Raw genomic sequence first — 20735 nt, forward strand, 5'->3', positions numbered from 1 at the left:
GAGACTTCCTCCAGGAGCCTTTTAAGGGATGTGTAGGAGTTTGACAGGGATGATGAGAAAGCGCATTTCAAGCAGAGGAGACGGTATACCCCAGTGGTTCTCAAAACTCACTGTGCTTCAGAAATCACCTGGCGGGCTCACAGAGAGATCCCCGAGCCCCACGCCAAATTTCTGACTCAGTGGGTGTAGGGCAGCACCTGAGAATTTTTGTCTCTGTCAAGTTCCCAGGGGATGCTGGTGGTGATGCTGTTGCCCTGGAGACCACACTTCGAGAGCTGCTGAGTAACACGAAGACCTGCAGCATGAAGTGACAACATGTGTTTGGGAAACTGTAAGTAAGACCATGTTACTGGAACTTGAAACTTCTAAGGGATGTGGTTAGAGAGCTTGGGAGAGGCCTTAAATTCCAGGGAGGGGTGGACAAGGGAGATAAATACAGAGTTGTATGCTCTAGCTACTGCAAGACACACTGCTATAGTATTGGATCCTGGCAACAACTCAGGAGGCAGAGGGCATCACGTACATTTTACAGACGAGGTCATTGAGGAGCACAAGGTTAACTGATTGGAGACTGCGGTGTAGGAGACAGAGGACCCTGGACTCAGAGGCTCATGAGATGTGGATGAGCAGTCTCTCAGTCCTGACTTTGGAGGTAGATACAAGGTGATGCCGGTGACCAAGACAAGAAGTGTGGGGAAGGGGCACATTTGCAAATATTCTGTCCAGAATTATGGGAACAGGAAAATGTCCTCCTTCCCACACTTACCTGTCCCCTCCCGTTTCATTACATGCTTTATGGTTAATTTTGTCTTTTATCTTCTCACTCACTCATCCTCTTTATATTTCCCTTCTTCTTATGCGATGCTCATCACCAGATTACACCTTATTAACAAATTTTCTTCATCCTCATATAGAACTAAATTTTAAAACAAAATACATAAGGATGCAACTAGATGAGGAAAAAGGGACAGAACTTTCACTCGATACTGAAGTCTAAGCGCCTTGAGAGAGCATGTCTTCTTTTTATCATGAAAAATTTTAAAGAGGGAAAACAGAATGATTGACACCCCTATGTCCATTACATGGATGTAACAATTATTAACAGTTTGCAATTTTACCTTCATTTCCCTTTCGAGAGCATTTTAACATGTTTGAGACATTATGACACTTCACCTGTAAATACTTGAATATTCATCTCTGAAAATAAGGACATTTTCTTAGGAACCACAGCAGCACCATCATTCATAAAAGATGAGCAGAATTTATTGTCATCTAATGCTCAGCCTCTATTCAAATATCCCCTCAAGATTTTATAATGAATTTTTTCAAACATGGAAAGAATTTTAGTGACTATCCATACACATATCCACCACCCCTAGTTTTGTAATTAACATCTTGCTTTTTGCTTTGTCATGGACCTATCCACCTGTGTGTCCATTCATCCCTCTTAGTTTTCCAGTGCATTTCAAAGCAATGTGCAGATCTCAGCATTCTCCTTCCCCAAAACACTTCAGCATGGGCATCACAGATAAGCATTCAGTAATTTTTGTTGTTGTTGTTTTTCCTTTTGGGGTAAAATTTACCTGTGTGATGACACACTTGTTTTAAGTGTAATATTTGATGAGTTAAGACAAATGCGTACATTTGCGTAACCCAAAATCCCTATCAAGTTACACATTATCATCACCCCAGAAAGTGCCCTCAGACCCCTTTTGCAAGCCCAACCCCCAACCACAGGCTACCCCTGTTCCAAATTTTCCTACCATCACCTCTTCTGGAACTTCATTTAAATAGAAGCATACAATGTGTACCATTGAATGTGAGGTTTCTCTAACGCAGGACAATGTTTAATACTCACCCACACTGTGTGCATCTCAATAACTTCCTCCTTTTCCTTGCCACGTATTATCCTGTTTTTGGTTGGTGGACAGTTTCCTTTTTTTCCGTCGCTGATGAATAAAGCTGCAATGAACATTTGTGTACAGAGTTTCCTGCTGTACAAATGACTTCTGGTTTGTTTTAACCACAGTCCAATCAAGGGCCACAGGTTATATTAGTCTGTGGGCTTTTCATTTTCAGGGGGAGGGATCAAATTCCCTGATGTATCCACAGCTCCTGTTACCTGGCTGGCATGATGAGAAGCTAAATCCTCTGAGTGAGCTACTGAGTCACTTATGTGTCGACCTAAGCTTTCTGACTGGAATGGTTTCTTGTGCTCCTTGCCTGTGATCAGGAGGGAAAAAAAACCTCCAGGCAAGAGATCTCTGAACTCCATAATCCCCTCTTTTCTGTGATGTACTGTCAGCTTGCGGCCGCAAGAGGGCGCTTGCTCACTTTGAATGATTTAAATTCATCAGGCCCGGCAAATAAAATGTTCTTCCAGAAAACAAATCTTTTAAGATAATCCCTCCGTGTTTTCAGTTCTGTTGAATTCAGTAGTGACGTCTGTTCAGTTGCTCAATGAGTATTTACTGGATACCCACCATGTCTGATCCATTGAGCTGGCACCGTGGGTGGCAAAGAAATGAAACATTTTCCCGGCTGGTGGCCCTCCTGCCCACGGCGGGAAGATAAGGCAGCCGCAGAACATCTCAGTGTGAGCTTGACGTCAGGAGTGTCAAGCTGAGACACACACGTGGGTGTGAGCTGGCAGTGAGCACGTCCCATGCAGTCATGATGTCAAGAGCAATGGTGGAGGGCCCGGAAGGTTCTGGAACATTGGATATGTTTAGGAAGGTTGGAAAGGATTGGGTGGCCCAGAGTTAGGGGGTTTGGAAGACTATTCTGAATGCCACGGGGCGGGGAGTTGAGTGATGCGTGGTGGTAGATTGGAGAGGAGAAGTGGGGCGGGGCAATGGGGAAAATTGGGCAGGATTGGTTGGTCCAGTTGGAGGTGATGGCACCTGTGTTAATGATGACATAGGGAGAATGGCTGAGAATCACCTCTGAATTCTGTAGGCATGAACAAGGCCCCCGGGGAAGAGTAGAGGAGAGGGCATGTTCTGGCACGCTCCCGGAGCACTCTTTTTTTTCAAAGTATTTATTTGGCTGTGTTAGATCTTAGTTATGTTATGCAGGATCTTTTGTTGGGGTGAGAGGGCTTAGTTGCCCCGTAACAAGGGGGTTCTGAGTTCCCTGACCAGGGTTCGAAATCACGTCGCCTGCATTGGAAGGTGGATTCTTAGCTATTGGAGCACCAGGGAAGTCCCAGAGCCCTCTTGTTTTGAATATTGGTTTTTAAAATATGGGTTTTTAATATATTGCATTATATTAATAGTACTCTTAAATATATGGGTTCTTAATATATTACATTATATTAATAATGCTTTTTCATCCAGATGGTTTCAAGCGGTGAGTTGTTTTTTGCCCCCCCCCCCTTTTTTTTAAAGTTACTCTGAGGAGTTCCCTGGTGGTCTAGTGGTTTAGGATTTGGCTCTCTCACTGCAGTGTTTCGGATCAAGGAACTAAGATCCTGCAAGCCATGCAGTGCAGCCAAAAAGAAAAGTTACTCTGACACTTGTTATAATGGTGGTACAGAAGGCTTTATTTAGGATTGTAGGTGTCAAGACTCAAGATGAAGGAGAGACCAGGCTCAACTCTGAATATAGCAAAGACAGCTGGGGATTTATAATCAGTGGTGGGGTAGATTGGTGGATGGACAATTACCAAGAGGATATGTTGAAGGTAGGCTGCTACTGCTGCTGCTAAGTCACTTTAGTCATGTCCGACTCTGTGCGACCCCATAGACGGCAGCCCACCAGGCTCCCCAGTCCCTGGGTTCTCCAGGCAAGAATATTGGAGTGGGTTGCCATTTCCTTCTCCAATGCATGAAAGTGAAAAGTGAAAGTGAAAGTGAAGTCGCTCAGTCATGTCCGACTCCTAGTGACCCCATGGACTGCAGCCCACCAGGCTCCTCTATCCATGGGATTTTTCCAGGCAAGAGTACTGGAGTGGGGTGCCATTGCCTTCTCCGGTTGAGGGTAGGGCATCTTGCTAAACTGACTTGGCAGGATTCTTGCTGAAGACAGGGCAAGTGATCATTATCAAGGGTAGAGGATCCTTTCTAAAGGGACTTAGTCACAGCTGGACCAGCTGATGGAAGTCAGCGCCCAAGGTTGAGGCCTGGGGAGAAGAGAGCTCAGAGGAGCCAGACTTGGGTTTGGACAAGGAGAGACTTGGTGTCCTGTCTCAGGCATTAATGGATCTCTCATGAATGCAAATTTCAGTATGTAAATTGGGAAGTATTTCAAAAGCAGAAAGCCTAAATATATATTATTTAAAGTGGGAGGTATTCATATTATTTAAATAGGAGCGTGATCATGGTGAATTGGGAAAATGCATGTATCTAAAGCAAGATGAAACCTGAAATCATTTTCATACAAATATCGAGATTTTTTTTTGACATTCTAAGTCAGTGGGAGAAGTCTGTTTGATTTACAAAAGTAAATGAAGCCTCAGATAAAGAAAGGATTTGTGACCTTTTGTTCATACTTTAGAAAAAGATGGTGTTAGTGAGTTAAAATAGATGTATTAAATAAAATGAAAATAGAAAATGCTTTTGGTCCATTGAAATAAGGTGGTGTGTTAGGTCATAACTAGATCCCCCGTTAATAGGCTAATTTGTATACACACACTGATTTGCATAAATATCCATCCTTCCTCTCACACACTTTACTAAGTTTAAGGTACAAAGGTTTCCCTGACAACTTATATTTTTCTTTTTCTCCCCTCATTCTTCCTTAAACTCCCCTTTTCATCACCAAGGGACAGCTGGATGCATGGGTTCTGGAGTTGAACGTAGCACCACCGTCTCACCCTGTCCTCGTGGCTTTAGTTTGCCGGACTATGTAATGGGGTAATAACACTGCAGCCTCTCAGGAGAGGGGCGGGGCTGCCATAGTTCCTGGCTTCCATCCAGGCACGATCCTTGTATCTGGTTGAGACGGTCTTGGACCCAAGTTTAATGTAAGGTGGAAGTCCAGCCAATTCTCTCTGCTTTGTGAATTAAAAGGGAAAGCACTTTTCCAACTTGCCCGTGGAGTTTGATGCTTCCCTAAACTTCTTGTGTTACGTGGTTAAGGCTGAGTTAGCAAATTGCAGTTGATCCAGGAAACTTCAGTAGACCCTGTTTAATGCTTCTTATTTTATGGAATCGTCCAACTTTAAAAATCCATTTCTCTCTTATATATAAGTTTCTGTCCATGGGATTTCCCAGGTAAGAATACTGGAGTGGGTTGCCATGCCCTCCTCCAGAAAATCTTCCTGACTTAGGGATCAAACCCGTGTCTCTTGTGTCTCCTGCGTTGCAGGTGGATTTTTTTTTTTACCACTGAGCCACCAGGGAAGCCCCATATATAAGCCTATAGATAATAAAAATAGAATGAGCTGTATACACCTAGGATACAAGTTCCTTCTTGAACACAACACTTGCAGAGATCAGATGAACTCAGGAAGAGGCTGGGAACTTGGCCCCAGAGCCCAGAGTTGGAAGTGATCAGTTATGGTTAGTTTCTCTGCGATGCCCACTGAGCATCCCGGGGAGCTGGCCCCAGGTGGGTGTGCAGTAGGGCAGAATGATGTTGCCCTCTGGAAAGTATCCTCACTCGTGGACCAGCTTATCAGGGGGATTGAAACTCTGAGAGAATGAAAAAGGAAAATGGATGAAACCAACCAGATTTTGTTTGCTCCTGGTGGGGCAGGAAAAAGAAGTAATAACCAAAATTTGTACTGTTTTTTAAAAAAATTTTTCAAAGAATTTTTTTTTGATGTGGGCCATTTTTTTAAAGACTCTTTTATTTTTTTAGAGTTTTTTATTCTGTATTGGCGTGTAGCTGATTAACAATGTTATGATAGTTTCAGATGGACAACAAGGGGACTCAGCCATCTATACACATGTGGACCATTTAAAGTCTTACTTGAATTTGTTACAATATTGCTTCTGTTTTATATTTTGGTTTTCTGGCCATGAAGCATGTGGGATCTTAGCTGGCCAAGCAGGGATCGAACCCACACGCCCTGCATAGGAAGGTGAAGTCTTAGCCACTGGACCACCAGACAAGTCCCCAAAGTTCGCATCATTTTACCTGGGCGGGCAGTCCTCTGACACTGGGCCCTGTGCCTCACCTTCAGGGTTCACGGTCCCAAGCAGGGGTATCTGTGTTAGTGTCTGCTGTATTTCTAATAAGGTCACACTCACAGGTTCATGGTGGACATGAGTTTAGGGGGGCACTGTTCACCCCAGCACATTACCCAGGTGGTGATACCTTGGCCACATGCCTGCACCTGGGCTACCAGGGAGCAGGATTATGGGTGCTTCTACCTTTGCTAACACAAGTGAGCTGCCTCGAAGCAAGACCCACACGATGGGTGTTCCCTCCAAAAAGAGGGATGTCTGGAAGCTTGACAGTCAAAGCTTCCAGGTTGGGAGGCTTTTTCCAACCATATGACCTGGTGGCAGTAATGAGCACAGCAGCTCAATCAGCATAAACCTAAAAGTTAGCAACATCACTAATTCTTGTCTTCTGCTACTTTTGTTATCTTTTCTCTCTCTCTCTTTAGATTATTTATTGGCTTCACTGGGGTCTTCACTGAGAAGCATGAGGGCTTTCTCTAGTTGCATCCAGCGGGGGGCTACTCTTCCTTGCTAGTGTGTGGGCTTCTCATTGCAGTGGTTCTCTTGTTGTGCAGCGCCAGCTCTAGGACATGGGCTCAGCAGCTATGGTGCACGGACTTAGTTACTCTGAAGCATGTGGGACCTTCCTGGATCAGGGATTGAATCTGTGTCCCTCGAATTGCAAGGTGAATTCTTAACCACTGGACCATCAGGGAAGCCCTTGTTATCTTTTCAATCATCAGTGAATACAGAGTGAATGTACAATTGATGGATTCAAACTGAGTTGGGGCTTTCCCTATTCTCGGGCACTCAACGCAACCCAGATAAGTCTCACTTCTCTGGTGGAGACTCTACAGTTGTCTGATGGATATGTTCTGTCTTTGCCCTCATCAGGGGCCAAGAACACTGCTCACAGAAACACTGATCTCCATGATGATGAACACAGGAAACAGCCCTGAGTATCAGCTCGCAGGCATTTCTTCATCCCGGGCCCGTAGATTGGCAGGGGTTTCCCGAGCCCCTGAGTGTAACTGCTGGATCTGCCAAGATACCAGTTCCCCTTCCTTAGCACATCCTCAGTTCTCAAAGAGCAGAGACCATCTAAGTCAAGGACAAGTAAGGGACTGCCCTCAGCCCGCCTCCCCGACCTCTGCCCCCCACACTGCACAGCTGTTCAGAGGAGTAATACCTGCAGGACTTCCCTGGTGGTTCAGGGGTCAAAAATCCACCTTGTACTCCGAGGGACACTGGTTTGGTTGCTGGTCCGGGAAGGCATGTGGGATCTGAATTCCTTGACCGTTAAGCTAGTGTGCCCAAACTACTGGGCTTACATGCACCCTGGAGCACATGTTCTACAACAAGAGAAGCCACTGCAATGAGAAGCCCTCGCATCACAACAAGAGAATGCTCACACACACACAGCAACAAACACCCAGCACACTCCCATCAACATAAATAAATAAGTAAATCTTAACAAAAAATAAAAAAGGAAGAGTAATCCCTGCAGCCCCTTGTACCCTAAGCAGTAATTATGCCAGGTGCTCATCTCCTACACCACTGTATATTACGTACAAGGTCCTTGACATGAAGAGTGAAAAGCCTCTTGAAAAACCAGCACCCCAGTCAATTTCTCTCCAAACTCGTAGCCAGGCTCCCAAGGGATCCAGGAGGCAGCCCAGATACCTCACTCAGAGGTCACCCCCAGCTTCCTCATTCTGCCACTGGCCACTGTCATCTTGAAATGCCACAGGCGTGAGGGCCAACTTAAAGGCTTCATCTTCCAGTGGATGTGCCGTTTTGTTCTTTGCATCATTAAGCTGAAGAATGTGATAAGACAGAAAGATAAGATGCCTCCATATATTATATTACCGGAGGCCAGGGTTTCTTGGCCTCAGTGCTATTGACATTTGGGACGCGTCATTCTTTGCTGTGGGGCCATCTTGGGCCCTGCAGGATGCTGAGTGGCGTCCCTGACCTCCACCCACTAGAGGCCCAAGCATCCTCCCAGTTGTGACAATCAAAAATGTCTCCAGACACTGCTGTACTTGCCCTGCAGGGAGGAGAGCGGGCAGAATGTCCCTGGTTGAGAACTGCTGCTCTGGGCTGTTATTAGTATTCAATCCTAAAAATAGGAGAGGACAGAGTATACGTGTGCATCCAGCATTTGGAAAACTTCAGTGCTTATTTGCACAAGTCGTGATTTCTCTCCGTCTCTGCTCCCAGCTCTTTATCTAGGGACAAGAGAGGCTGATCAAATCCATGACCAAGTTGCTGTGGATGACAGCCCTGCCCCAGAAACAAAGGAACCAGATGTTCTATAGCACAAAAGAAGAAGAAGAAAAAAAGAGCAGCTCTCCACGTTGTTTAATTCGTATTTTTATTTGAGATGCCTCAGCTCCTCCATGAAACTTAAGTATTAGGGGAAGAGCAGAATTAATTCAAGCAACATCTGAAGTCAGGTTCTGCTGCAGGTTCTTTGAGAAGATGAATGAACAAAGGGAGATAAAAATCTGCTCTTGGAGGGGCTTGTCCCTAGTCATGATGAGCACGGTGTTATGTGTGATATTATAAAATCACTATTCAGCTCTCCTCCCAAGCTCTTACATCCGCCTTCTCTTTTATCTCCTTTCCTTGGCTGCACATTCTAAGTTTGCAAAGAGCAGAGAGCACGTAAGTAGAGCACAGTTCTGTGCCTGTCAAGCACCTGGGGAGTGCCCTGGCGGCTCCTTGGTCCTGGGAGCATCCACTCCTGATGAGTAGGGGGCACTGTGCCTCTCTGTAACCACCGGAACCGGAAGTTGTGTCTGGGCTTCACTTGGAGGCTGAATGTGTGACCTTTCTCACGGATTTTTTTCAACACATGGGCGAAGGAAATAATCATGGAGGCAGATTAGAGATAGTTTTGTATCAGTTTCTCCCCTTTTAGGATCTGAAGGATCTTGTCTCCCTGTGATTCCTTTACTCCAGGGCTCATATTCTGTGATAAGGTCAGCATGTAGTGAAGTTTGGCACAGACTTTGAGTTTATGTCATAAAAACCAAAGTGATGGGGTTTCAGTGCTGTAGCTCTAATTTTTTTAATTGATTGATTTATTTTTGGTAGCGCTGAGTCTTTGTTGCTGGACACGGGCTTTTCAGTGAGCCGGGGATGCTCTCTAGTTGCAGTGCGAGGCGGGGGCTTCTCATTGCGGTGGCTTCTCTTGTTGCGGAGCACAGGTCCTGGTGCAAGGGCTTCAGCAATTGCGGTGCATGGGCTCCGTAGTTGTGACTTGTGGGCTCTGGAGCACAGGTTCAGTAGTTGTGGTGCACAGGCTTAGTTGCCCGGCAGCATGTGGGGTTTTCCCTCATCAGGTATCAAACCCATGTCCCCTGCATTGGGAGGCAGATTTTTAACCCCTGGACCAACAGGGAAGTCCACAGATCCAATTTTTAACAAGCGAATGCAAAGAAAAGATAAGCCGCCCTTTCTGGACTGTGTCTCTTTTCCTGACCCTGAAGCTCATGGGGCCTGAGAAATAATCAGCAGCTGGACACTCAGGCAGGAGAAGGGAGAGGGCTGTGTGCACAGGGCTGTCTGTTTCCTGGGGTGTCACACACGCACACACATGCGTGCATGGCCACTGTGGCAGTGCATGCTCAGAGGTCCCTCCAGGAAAGATCTCGTCCTGCTGCAGGAGTAATGATCAGACAGCTCCAGCTGTTACCTGTGCATCTGGTCTCCATCTCCGCTTTTCAGCAGCGGCAGCCCCCAGGCAGTGCCTGAGCACTGCAGAGGCACAGGGCCGGGCCGTTTCTGCCCCACGTGGGGTCCTTCTAATGGGCAGTCTTTGCTCTGGAGCTCGGGGCTGGGGGTTGGCTGAGACCCTCAGATCTGCCTGCCCCAGTCCTGCTTCCTCTCCTCTTTGCCGCAGGCATCACCCCCCAGTGAAGCTCTCGCCCTACTAACTAAGTGTCCACTTCCCAGAGGACCCGACACAGTGTTCATGTGGTTGCAGGAAATGGGGACCCCTTCCAGGGCCTGAGAGTGGGCTGTTGTCTAACACTCAGAAATGGATTGTCCAAAGAGACACACATGCTGACAAAGCAAGAGACTTTATTGGGAAGGGGCGCCCAGGTGGCAAGCAGGAGGGTGAGGGAACCCAGGAGAACTGCTCTGCAATGTGACTCTTGATCTTGGGTTTTATAGTGATGGTGATAGTTTCCGGGTTGTCTCTGGCCAACCACTCTGACTCAGGGTCCTTCATGGTGGCCCACACATTGCTCAGCCAAGATGGATTCCAACTAGAAGGGTTCTGGGAGGACATATGGGCTGGCGTCTCCTTTCTCCTTTTGACCTTCCTCGAATTCTAGGCAGTGGTAGCTAATTAGTTTCACATTCCTTCCCAGGACCTCCTGTTGCAAGACAACTCATGCAAGTGGCTTCTGTCTTGTCTGGCCAGAGTAGGTAGTTTCAGCTGTGCTGTCCAATAGTTTTGAGGGGAGGGAGGGCATTGAAAGGCTTCCCTGGTAGCTCAGAGGGTAAAGAATCTGCCTGCAGTGTGGGAGACGCAGGTTTGATCCCTGGGTCAGGAAGATCCCCTGGAGAAAGGAAAGACTACCCACTCCAGTATTATTGCCTGGAGAATTACATGGACTGAGGGGCTTGGTGGGCTACAGTCCATGGGGTTGCAAAGGGTCAGACATAACTGAGCAGCTAACACAGTCACAGTCAGGGGGTTGAGACCAATCCCCGGCTCAGATGGGACCTCGCTTACTCACCTCCATGTACCAGGTAGTGGGGGAGGCGATGTATTCACTCCTTTCCGGATGAAAAATCAGAGCAAGGAGTTTTCGCTAACTTGGCATTTTACAGCCCAAGAGGCAGTAGGCTCGCCTCCGTATCCATGCTTGGGGAGTTTAGTGAGCACAAGAGTAGGCTGGCATGTTTCCAAAATGGAATTCATTTATTTACTTTTTATTTTTTTGGTAGATTAGGATCCCCAGAACCTCAGGAGGCAGAGGGGAAAGCCTCTCTTTGTCTTTTTTATTTCCCACTGGCGGCTCCCCCTTTCTGGAGCTGCTGTGAGAATGTAAAAAGCTACTGCAAAGACTCTGTCTGTGCTTTTGCAAAAATGTCTTTCCGAAGTGCCAGCTGCCCTGGAAAAAGCCCCTGAATTGCTCTTCCTTTAAAAAAAAAAAAAAAAGATTTCTGCTCTTCATCTGTTTAAGAGGTTGATATGAGGCCAGTTAAAGGGGCAGTCACACCAGACTTCCAGTCTCTTCTCTCTCAAGTTTTTCCAGTTATGCAGGAATGTAGCCCCTTCATGCTATTTGTGAACCTCTCAGGCTTTATGAGCCCTTGACCTCATCTCCTTTCATCCATGTCAGTGACATGGATGAACCAGAACCTCCTCTGAAGAACCAGAAGGTTTAGTGAAGTATCATTGCCTGACCCTGGGATGCCAGTCTGAGTCGCCCAGAAAACTGAGGAAAAACTGTCCCCAGGGTTAGTCGCACTGACCCCTAACACCATATTGTCACCTAAAACATCCCCCCCACCCCGCCCCCATCCAAGTCACCTTCCTAACAGCCATCCTTCTTCCTTCCTTGCTACCCCCAAATCCTGATTTTGTTTTGGTTGCTAGTATCTAGTCCTGAGATGAGATGAACCATGACTGAGATAAGTCAGTAAGTCCATGCTGTTCTCTTTGACAGTGACTGGTCACTGGGGTGGGCGTGTGACCCAGCCCTTAGCCAATGAGACATTAGGAAAATTCTGATGGGAGCTTATGGGGACGGTTTTCCTTCAGGACACAAGGGGAGAACAGCATCATTCTCATAACTTCAGCTACCTCTGAAGCTCTAATGAATCCCCAAACTAGGCTGAACCATATGAAACTGCTGATTTTGACCTATACAGAAACGACAGTTTTGTACAGTCTGCTTTTGTTGTCGTTTTAGTGTCTAGCCCACCAGGCTCCTCTGTCCATGGGATTTTCCAGGCAAGAATACTGGAGCGGGTGACCATTTCCTTCTCCAGGGCATCTTCCAGACCCAGGGATCGATTCAGCATCTCCTGCACTGGCAGATTCTTTATTGCTGGGTTCCTAGGGAAGCCCTGAGCCCCAGGTATAGATTGGAGATTCGGGTGATCCCCTCTTTGGGTTCGGTTAATTTGTTACACCAACTAGCAGGACTCAGAGAAACATTTTAGCTACTAGATTACCAGTTTATTGCAAAGGACAGAATTCAGGAAAAGCCAGGTGGACGAGATTGCATACAGCAAGGGCTGGGGGAAGGGCAGGGCCCTTGCCCACTCTGGGGCATGCCACTCTCCTGGCGTCTCCACGTGTTCACCACCCTGGGAGTTCTCAGAACCCTGGACTCTGTCCTGTTGGGTTTGTTTGGAGGCTTTGCTATATAGGCATGATGGATTAAATTACTGGCCACTGGTGACTGATTCAACTTGTGGCCCCTCTTTCTCTCAGGATGGACGTGGGGGGGGGGTAGGACCGAAAGTTCCAACCCTCCAATCACATGCTTGGTTCCCCTGGCAACCAGCCGCCGCCCTCAGGTACTTTCCAAAAAGTCACCTTCTTAACATAACAAAAGACACCTTCCTGGCTCTCAACACTTTAGGAAATTCCAAGGGTAACTCTGTGCCAAGAATGGGGCTGGAGACCAAGTTTGCACGTGTGGAAAGCTGAATCCCAGTCCTGCACTAACATGATGGACAGACTTTGGCAAATTATTTCACCTCCCATGGATTCTATTTTTTTTTTCCCCAAGTGAAAAAAATATTTGCCCTCTGTAAGGCGAGTGCAGAGAAAAAGAGAGTGAGCTGGGCAGTCAGGCCAGGAAAGGGAAATTTATTAGAGGGAAAAGAGAGTGTGACTGGCTCTTAACGAGAACCAGCGTCCTCCCTTTCTGATGGAGTCCTTCTTATACCCCACCAATGAAAAATTCTCTGAAGGGATGGTCACATAGCCAGAGGTCTGGAATCTGGTGGTCTCACAGCTTTGAGAAGATAGGCACCAGTGAGAAAACAGCATACCATTTGGGCAATGTGGTCAGTCTCACGGGTCACTGTGATTTTATTGTTTGTTTGTGAAGTCGACATAGTGAGTCATCTTATCAGTGAGACCCCATGTGGACCCTATCACCCTCCCTTATTGGTGGAATGGGAGGAGATGAGATGTGCAAACAGTCTGAAAAGTAAAGGGCATTGTGAAATGCATGTAAGGGCCCCTCAAATGTCATTTCCCAATATTCAGAGCCCAGAAGGCACCTCACTGCTCTAGCGGTGCCCTTGGTCATGTAAATATTGCCTCAAGCTTAGGAAACAGCCTCCGTGCTCAGAAGTCTCTCAGGGGCTCTGGTTGGGAGACTTTTCATGAATTAGATTCTGCAGTCCTGCGTTTCAGTTGAAAATCCTTAATGGAAGGTCTGAAATATAAGAGGAGAGGAATTACAAACTATTGATTAGTCTCCTCCCAGCTCAAAAAGTCGATGTCTCTGCTGCTGTAGAAGCCAGGATGGAAACAAGTCTTGCCTTAAAGGAGAGTCCAGGGAGATCTTAAGGGTGAGAAAGTAGAAGTGAGCAAAAAAAGCCTTCTCTCAGGAAAACAAAGGCAGGTGTCTACAAATTGGTGCCTGCCACCCACCTCTACAAGGATTAGATCATATGCTGCTGCAGCTGCTGACCTCCAGCGCTCCCTGAAGGAGTTCAGGGTGGAGAGGAGAAATGAAGCCCTCTGTGCTCTGGGAAAACTGGCTGGACAGGTCTTCAGATAGATATTTTCAGGAGTCAATCTTATGAGCCCAATTCTCGTCATATCTAGAAAAGCACTAAAATTCTTCATAGTGACGACTGCTCCTTGTGACTAGCAGAAACCTGCTGAAAAAAATACATGCTTAATTGCATGGTTTCCCCCTTCACCAAAGCCACGTATATACTGACCTCCCCACCGCCCCTGCCTCTTTGGAGCAGTGTCTCAGAGTTATCTGAGGTGCTGTCTCCTTGGGCTGCAGTCCTCGTTTTGCCCCCAGTAAAACTTAACTTGAGACTCTCACACTGTGCAGTTTTTTAAAGTTGACACAGGCTACAGAGGAAGGAGAGAGGTAGGACACCCACCTCCTTCGCTGAACAAGGAAATACGATGGAGCACGTTCCCCATGTTGTGTCCGCTGAGAATAAACTGGATCCCTTCCAGATGTCTCTCTTCTCCTCCCGCCTTTGTACATATTTCCTGTGCAGACAGCTTCAGGAGGCATTTCCTGGGAAGGTTATTTCTTCAAAGCCACCCTCCCTCCCTCTCCCTCTCTCCCTGTCTCAGCTAGACTGGTGACATTGCTACGGAGCGCGTCAGCAAGGGGGCAGCCAAGTACAGCACTTAGGACACAAGGACCCCGTCCATCCTCAAGCTGGCGGGACAACCACGCTATCCACTTCCTTTGAAGTGTCTCTCTCTTTTTTTTTTCTATGATCAAGATGTTTCCTATAATACACAGGCCTATTTTTAAATTCACTTTCCATTGGCTGGGAGTACAGAGTGGAAAAATACAATGAATTGTGGAAAGAAGTGGGACATAGGTCTGTGTCAATGATGGGCTCTCAGAGGCCCATGGAAACCTCCCCTTGACAAGCTATCATGATTATTTTTATTATTAGAATGGGTCTCAGGGTTCTCAGATGGCTCAGCAGAAAAGAATCCTCCTGCCAATGCAGAAGACACAGGTTCGATCCCTGGCTTGGGAAGATCCCCTGGAGAAGGAAGTGGCAACCCACTCCAGTATTCTTGCCTGGAGAGTTCCATGGACAGAGGAGCCTAGCGGGCTACAGTCCATGGGGTCACAAAGAGTCAGACACGACTGAGCAACTGGGCACGCGCACGTGTGCCATGGCGTGGTTACATTCCGTTAGGCAGGAGCCGGCAGCCCACAAATGGCTATAAAGGAAAGTTAAGCCTGTCAGAGCTGCCAGAAAAGTGCACACCAAGGGTTAAGAGGGAGAAGTGACCTTCTGCAGGGCGATCAGGAGCTGCTTCACGGAGTTGGTTGAGGAATGACACTTAGCACTCCCGAATGTATTTCTTTGGCCAAAGCAACTCATGTGACCAAGGCTATTATCCATCGGGCAAGAAAGTACAATTCTCCCTCAGGGAGGGACAACGGATATTTTGGGACAATAATATAGTTTGCCACCATTGGTAGGTAGAGAGTACTGATTGTGTGGTTGGAGTTTAACCTGTTGTTGTGAGGACCAGCTGATTTCCTTAAGGGGTGCTTGGGGATGTCCTGAGCAAAAACTTCCTTTCTTCTCCACCAGAAGAAAAATCAGTTATTTACCAGATAAGCAATGGGCAGACCTAGAGAGTAACAGTGGGAACAAGAAGACATGAACGGATAGAAAAGATGCTGAAACTGAGCAGGACCCCGTGGGGCCTTCCTGAGGACAGACACCCCTCCATATCCCCCTGCCCCCCAACCCACTCTCCTCTTGTTTGTAGAGGAGCTTTAGCCTCCTTGGCCTTCTCCAAGTTTCAAAGAGTAGATTTAATCAGAGAAGTGAGAAAATGCCGAAACAAAGGAAAGCAGTGAAGCACAACAAAATAATAATAGTTTAGTCATGAAACAAAGTCAAGGACCCCTAGTTCCTCCTCAAGGGCTATAGATAATATCCTGAGCCATATGCTTGAGCTACTTTGGAGAAACTGAAGCCCCAGCAGGTGGAGGAAGTTAACTGCATGCTGACCACCAGCATGTCTCCTCAGATGGATTGAAACCAGAAGGTTGATGACTGAGATTCCTGAATCATCACTCTGTTACCCCAACACCAACCAGAGAATTGTGCATGAGCTGATCAGTCATCCTACAACCCTCATTCCTGGTGTTGCCTTTAAAAACCCTTCTCTGAAAGCCACTGGGGAGTTCGGGTCTTCTGGGCACTAGCTGCCCGTTTTCTTTGCTGGGCGCTTGCAACAGACACTGTCCTTTCCTTCACCACAACTTGGTCTCGGTTGATAGTCTTTGCTGCTCTTCAGGCCAGCAGACCCAAGTTTGGCTCAGTAACAGGGTCAGTTTAATTAATTAACTTAGAGTTTTAGGAAACTTGACTAAATGATTCTGAAACTTCTTAGGAAGACTGGAGACAAGATAGCTGGGAGTTTTTGATAAAAATAATGAAAAGAGACTTACCCTACCAAATAGCAAACACATTATAAAGCTATAATAATAATAAAAAAGAGTGGTGAAAGTGAAAGTGAAATCTCTTAGTCGTGTCTGACTCTTTGCAACCCCATGGACTGTAGCCTACCAGGCTCCTCCGTCCATGGGATTTTCCAGGCAAGAATACTGGAGTGGGTTGCCATTTTCTTCTCCAGGAGATCTTCCCCACCCAGGGATTGAACCTGGGTCTCCTGCATTGTAGACAGACACTTTATCGTCTGAGCCACCAGGGAAGCCACCAGAAAAAGAATGGTATTAAATTAATAATATTATATGCAAGGACTTCCCTCATGGTCCAGTGGTTAAGAATCTGCCTGCCAATTCAGGAGACATGGGTTTGATCCCTGATCTGGGAAGATCCCACATGCTGGGGGCCACTAAGCCCATGAGCCACAATTACTGAAACCTGTGAGCCCTAAAGCCCATGCTCCCCAACAAAAGAAGCCACTGCAATGAGAAGCCAAGGCACAACAAAAGAGCAGCCCCTGCTCACCGCAACTAGAGAAGGCACCCCGTGCATGGCACCAAAGACCCAGCACAGCCTAAATAAATAAATTACTTAAATAATAAGTGAATAAATAAAAATTTAAAATAATAACAGCAGATTTTTAAAAAGGAATAAATATGCAGATCAAGGGACAAAATAGAGAACTTAAAAGCAGATCGCTTGATATGTTTAATTGCATTAAAGGAAGCACTCCAATCAATGGAGGAGGGAAAGTTTGGTGAAGAAATAGTTAAGAAATAGTTTTGGAGAAAATGGACTCTGGGGAAAAAAATCACTTAACAGTCTCACCTGTCCCATATTCCAAATAAATTTTAATTGCATCAAGGAAATACGCATATAAATAAAGTCAAGGATACATTAGAAGAAAATATGGGTGATGGTGTTTAGATCCTCTGTGAATAAGGAAGTTCATTCTTTCCAAGTATAAAAACAATAGAAAGAAATCCCTAAAGAAATTAATTGATTGACCACATAGATTTTAAAATTTTCATATGTATGCATACTTTTTTCTATAGAAAATGAAAAGCCAAATATAAACTGTGAAAATAAATGCTTGTTCAAATATTTTAGGGTCATAATCTTAAATGCACAAAATATGCAAACTAGTAAGAATAGGACTAGGATTCTAAAAGAAAAATGAGTAAAGACTATGAATGGGCAGTTCATGGAAGGGGAAATAACTGGACAGTAAGTACCCCCTTGGGCTTCCCAGGTTGCACTAGTGGTAAAGAACCTGCCTGCCAATGCAAGAGACATGGGTTCGATCCCTGGATTAGGAAGATCCCCTGGAGAAGGAAATGGCAACCCACTCCAGTATTCTTGCCTGGGAAATCCCATGGACCAAGGAGCCTGGTGAACTACAGTCCATGGGGTCACAAAGAGTTCGACACGATTGAGCACTTGCTTCTTCTCGGTATCCACAGGGGATTGGTTCCAGGACCTCCCATGGATTCCCAAATCCACAGATGCTCATTCCCTTATATAAAATGGCATAGTTTTTGCACATAACCTATGCACAATCTTCTATATTCTTTAAATCATTTCTAAATTACTTATCATGTCTACTGCAAAGTAAATGCTATGTAAGTAGTTGGTGGCATGTGGCAAACTCACATTTGACTTTTTGGAACTTTGTGGGTTAAAAAATTATATTTTTTCCATCCGCGTGGTTGGTGGAATCCATGGGTGCAGAGTCCACAGATACAGAGGACCAACTGTAATAGCGAATGAACAATTGAACAAATTGTCAGCCTCGGCAATAACAAGAGATGCAGATGAACAGCATGAGGCCACGTGTTTTAACTTATTAAATGAACAAAGATTGAACACAGGCAAACCTGAGACTGTGTGGGGGAAAGGGCTGCCCGGGCTTTCTATGTTAGCATGGTCTGCAGGGAATTCGGCAGCAGGGATGCGAAGCCTCTTTGAGCCAGTAATTCACTTTTAGGAACCTGTCTGGTGGATTGCTAGCTTTCAACTATTTATTCTCAGAAAATAATCAGAGCTGTGGGCAAAAAATTGAGCACGAAGAGGGTTTTATGACAGTTGTCATAGTGTCAAAAAATTGGGAAACAGATAAAACATCTAACGCCTGGGATTTGATTAAACACATGGGGTTCCAATCAAGAATAGAACAATATGTGACACATGAAAAACGATGTCATTGTAGAGAAGATCTCCTGGGGGCTGCTTGTGAAGGGCCGGAAGCATGGAATGGTGCCACTTGCATAGGTCCAAAACACAAAAGGTAGTAATTTCTCACCGTCCCAGGACAGCACAAAACCTTCCCTGTCCTGTCCCCAGCCCTCCAACCTTTTCCAGAGGCAACTGACACCTCCATGTTCTTACAATCCTTCCAGAGAAATTTTGTGCAGGGCTGTTAGTTGGAAAGGACGTCTGGGTAAAGAAACATGATTTCTGGTTAGAGAAGATCCGGGGATGTTCTCAGGCTGAGGAAAGAAGCCTGGAGGTCAGGAGAGACTGAAAAGAAAAGAGAGGGACTCTGTGCGGTACCCATAGGAGAAGGGAGAGATCTGTGTGGTGGTGTTGCCTACACATAGCCGAGGAGGGGCGAAGGAGAGGAGGCAGAGAAAGTTGCGGGGAGGGATGCTGACAGGAGGCGACCTCATGGTTCAACATGTGAGTGGTTGGACGCACAGTAATAAAAAGGGGTAAACACTAGTATTCCATTGTAAACGTATACCACACCTTCTTTATTCATCCATCTGTCAGTGGACACTTCATTTGCTTCCACGTCTTGGCTGTTGTAAATAGTGCTGCTGTGAACACTGGGGTGCGTGCATCTTTTTGAATCAGAGTTTTCATCTTTTCCAGATGAATGCCCAGCAGTGGGATTGCTGGATCATATGGTAATTCTGTTTTTAGTTTTTTAAAGGCAAGTTCATGAAATATTGCCATTTGTAGCAACATGGATAGACCTAGACATTATCATACTAAGTGGAGTAAGACAAAGAAAGACAAATACCATATGTTATCACTTATATGTGGAATCTAAAAGAAATTGTATATTGCACAATCATTGTATGCGTGAAGCCTCGTTTTATATGCTCCATCAAAATTGTGGATCGTCTTTCCTCTGTATCTTAGTATCTTCATTCTAATGGAGGCTTAATTCCATGACTTCCTCTCCATCGTATTCTCCTGTGTACTTTTATCTGACCTGTATCTCATCTTCTTAAGATCTACATTATCAAATATTTGATCTGATAAACTGATGCATAATAAGATAAATGTTTCAAGTGAAAGCTTTATATACATCTGAATCAAAATACTTCATTATAACAACTCTTGAATAAAATAATCTTAATATTAAATGATGGAAATAAACTTATTTACAAAAGAGAAACAGACTCACAGACATAGAAAACAAACTTCATGGTAACCAAAGGGGAAAGAGGAGGCTAAATTAGGAGTTTGAGGTTGGTAGATACAAACTACTATAAATAAAATATTAATATATAAACAACAGGGACCCACTGTGTAGCAGAGGGAACTAGAGTCAACATCTTGTAATAACCTATAATGGAAAAGAATCTGAAAAAGAATATCTCTATCTGTCTATGTATCTATCTATCTATTTGAATTACTTTGCTGTTCATCTGAAACTAACACAACATTGTAAATCAACTATACTTAAATAAAAAGCATTTTTTTAATAAAATAAAGAAGCAAATACCGGTGTCTGAAACATCCTGGATGAACCTCCAGAGAATTGCACTTTGTGGGGAAAAAAAAAAAAGGAAGAGTCCCCAAAGTTTACATACTGTATGATTCCGTTTATATGACATGATGGAAGTGGAAGAAATACAGAATTTAGAGAAGGGCTCAGTGGTTGCCAAGGGTTAAGGAGGGTTAGGATGGAAAGGAAGAGAGGATGGTTATAAAAGGGCAATATGCAGCATCCTGGGGATGGACAAATTCTATATCTCAACTCTATCAGTGTCAGTCTCATAGCTGTAACATGATTTTGTAGGGAATTACCATAGAAGAAACCAGGTTAAGGGTGCTAGGAAATCTCTGCCTCATTTCTTCTGTGTGGGGATCTACAATTATCCAATTATCTCAAAATAGACGTGTTTAGTTTAAACATTTATATGTCAAAACGAATGCCAGTTCTTATGCCAGTTTTGAAGTTGGAAGTGCATTTATTCATTTATTTTTCATCACGAGGCTATCTCCTCTCCTCGGTTGACATTTTTCAAAGGCCTAGATTTTTTTCATCCTTTAATAGCCGTGGCCCTAGAGAGATGCGTGTCTGTTATTTTCTTCCATCTGCGGCAATATGGGAACCCCAACTGTCTTGAGGAAAGACAAATAGCTCAAAATAAATGAACTCCTGCTCAGAGAGAGACTCTTCTCCCCCTACCCACCCTCATCCCCACATCATTCA

At 45.3% G+C, this 20735-nt stretch overlaps 1 long non-coding RNA gene across 1 annotated transcript in view; it reads left to right on the forward strand.

Moving 5' to 3' along the window:
- Positions 1-226: 226 nt before the first annotated feature.
- The window catches only part of LOC122693989, a 208033-nt gene continuing 187524 nt past the window's right edge, over positions 227-20735 (forward strand). Inside the window, exon 1 of the long non-coding RNA XR_006341077.1 lies at positions 227-331. This is a non-coding gene — a long non-coding RNA (uncharacterized LOC122693989). The remainder of the gene's footprint in view (positions 332-20735) is intronic.

Source organism: Cervus elaphus, chromosome 5 (assembly GCF_910594005.1).
Source record: "Cervus elaphus chromosome 5, mCerEla1.1, whole genome shotgun sequence".
In the NCBI taxonomy this organism is placed as follows: domain Eukaryota; kingdom Metazoa; phylum Chordata; class Mammalia; order Artiodactyla; family Cervidae; genus Cervus; species Cervus elaphus.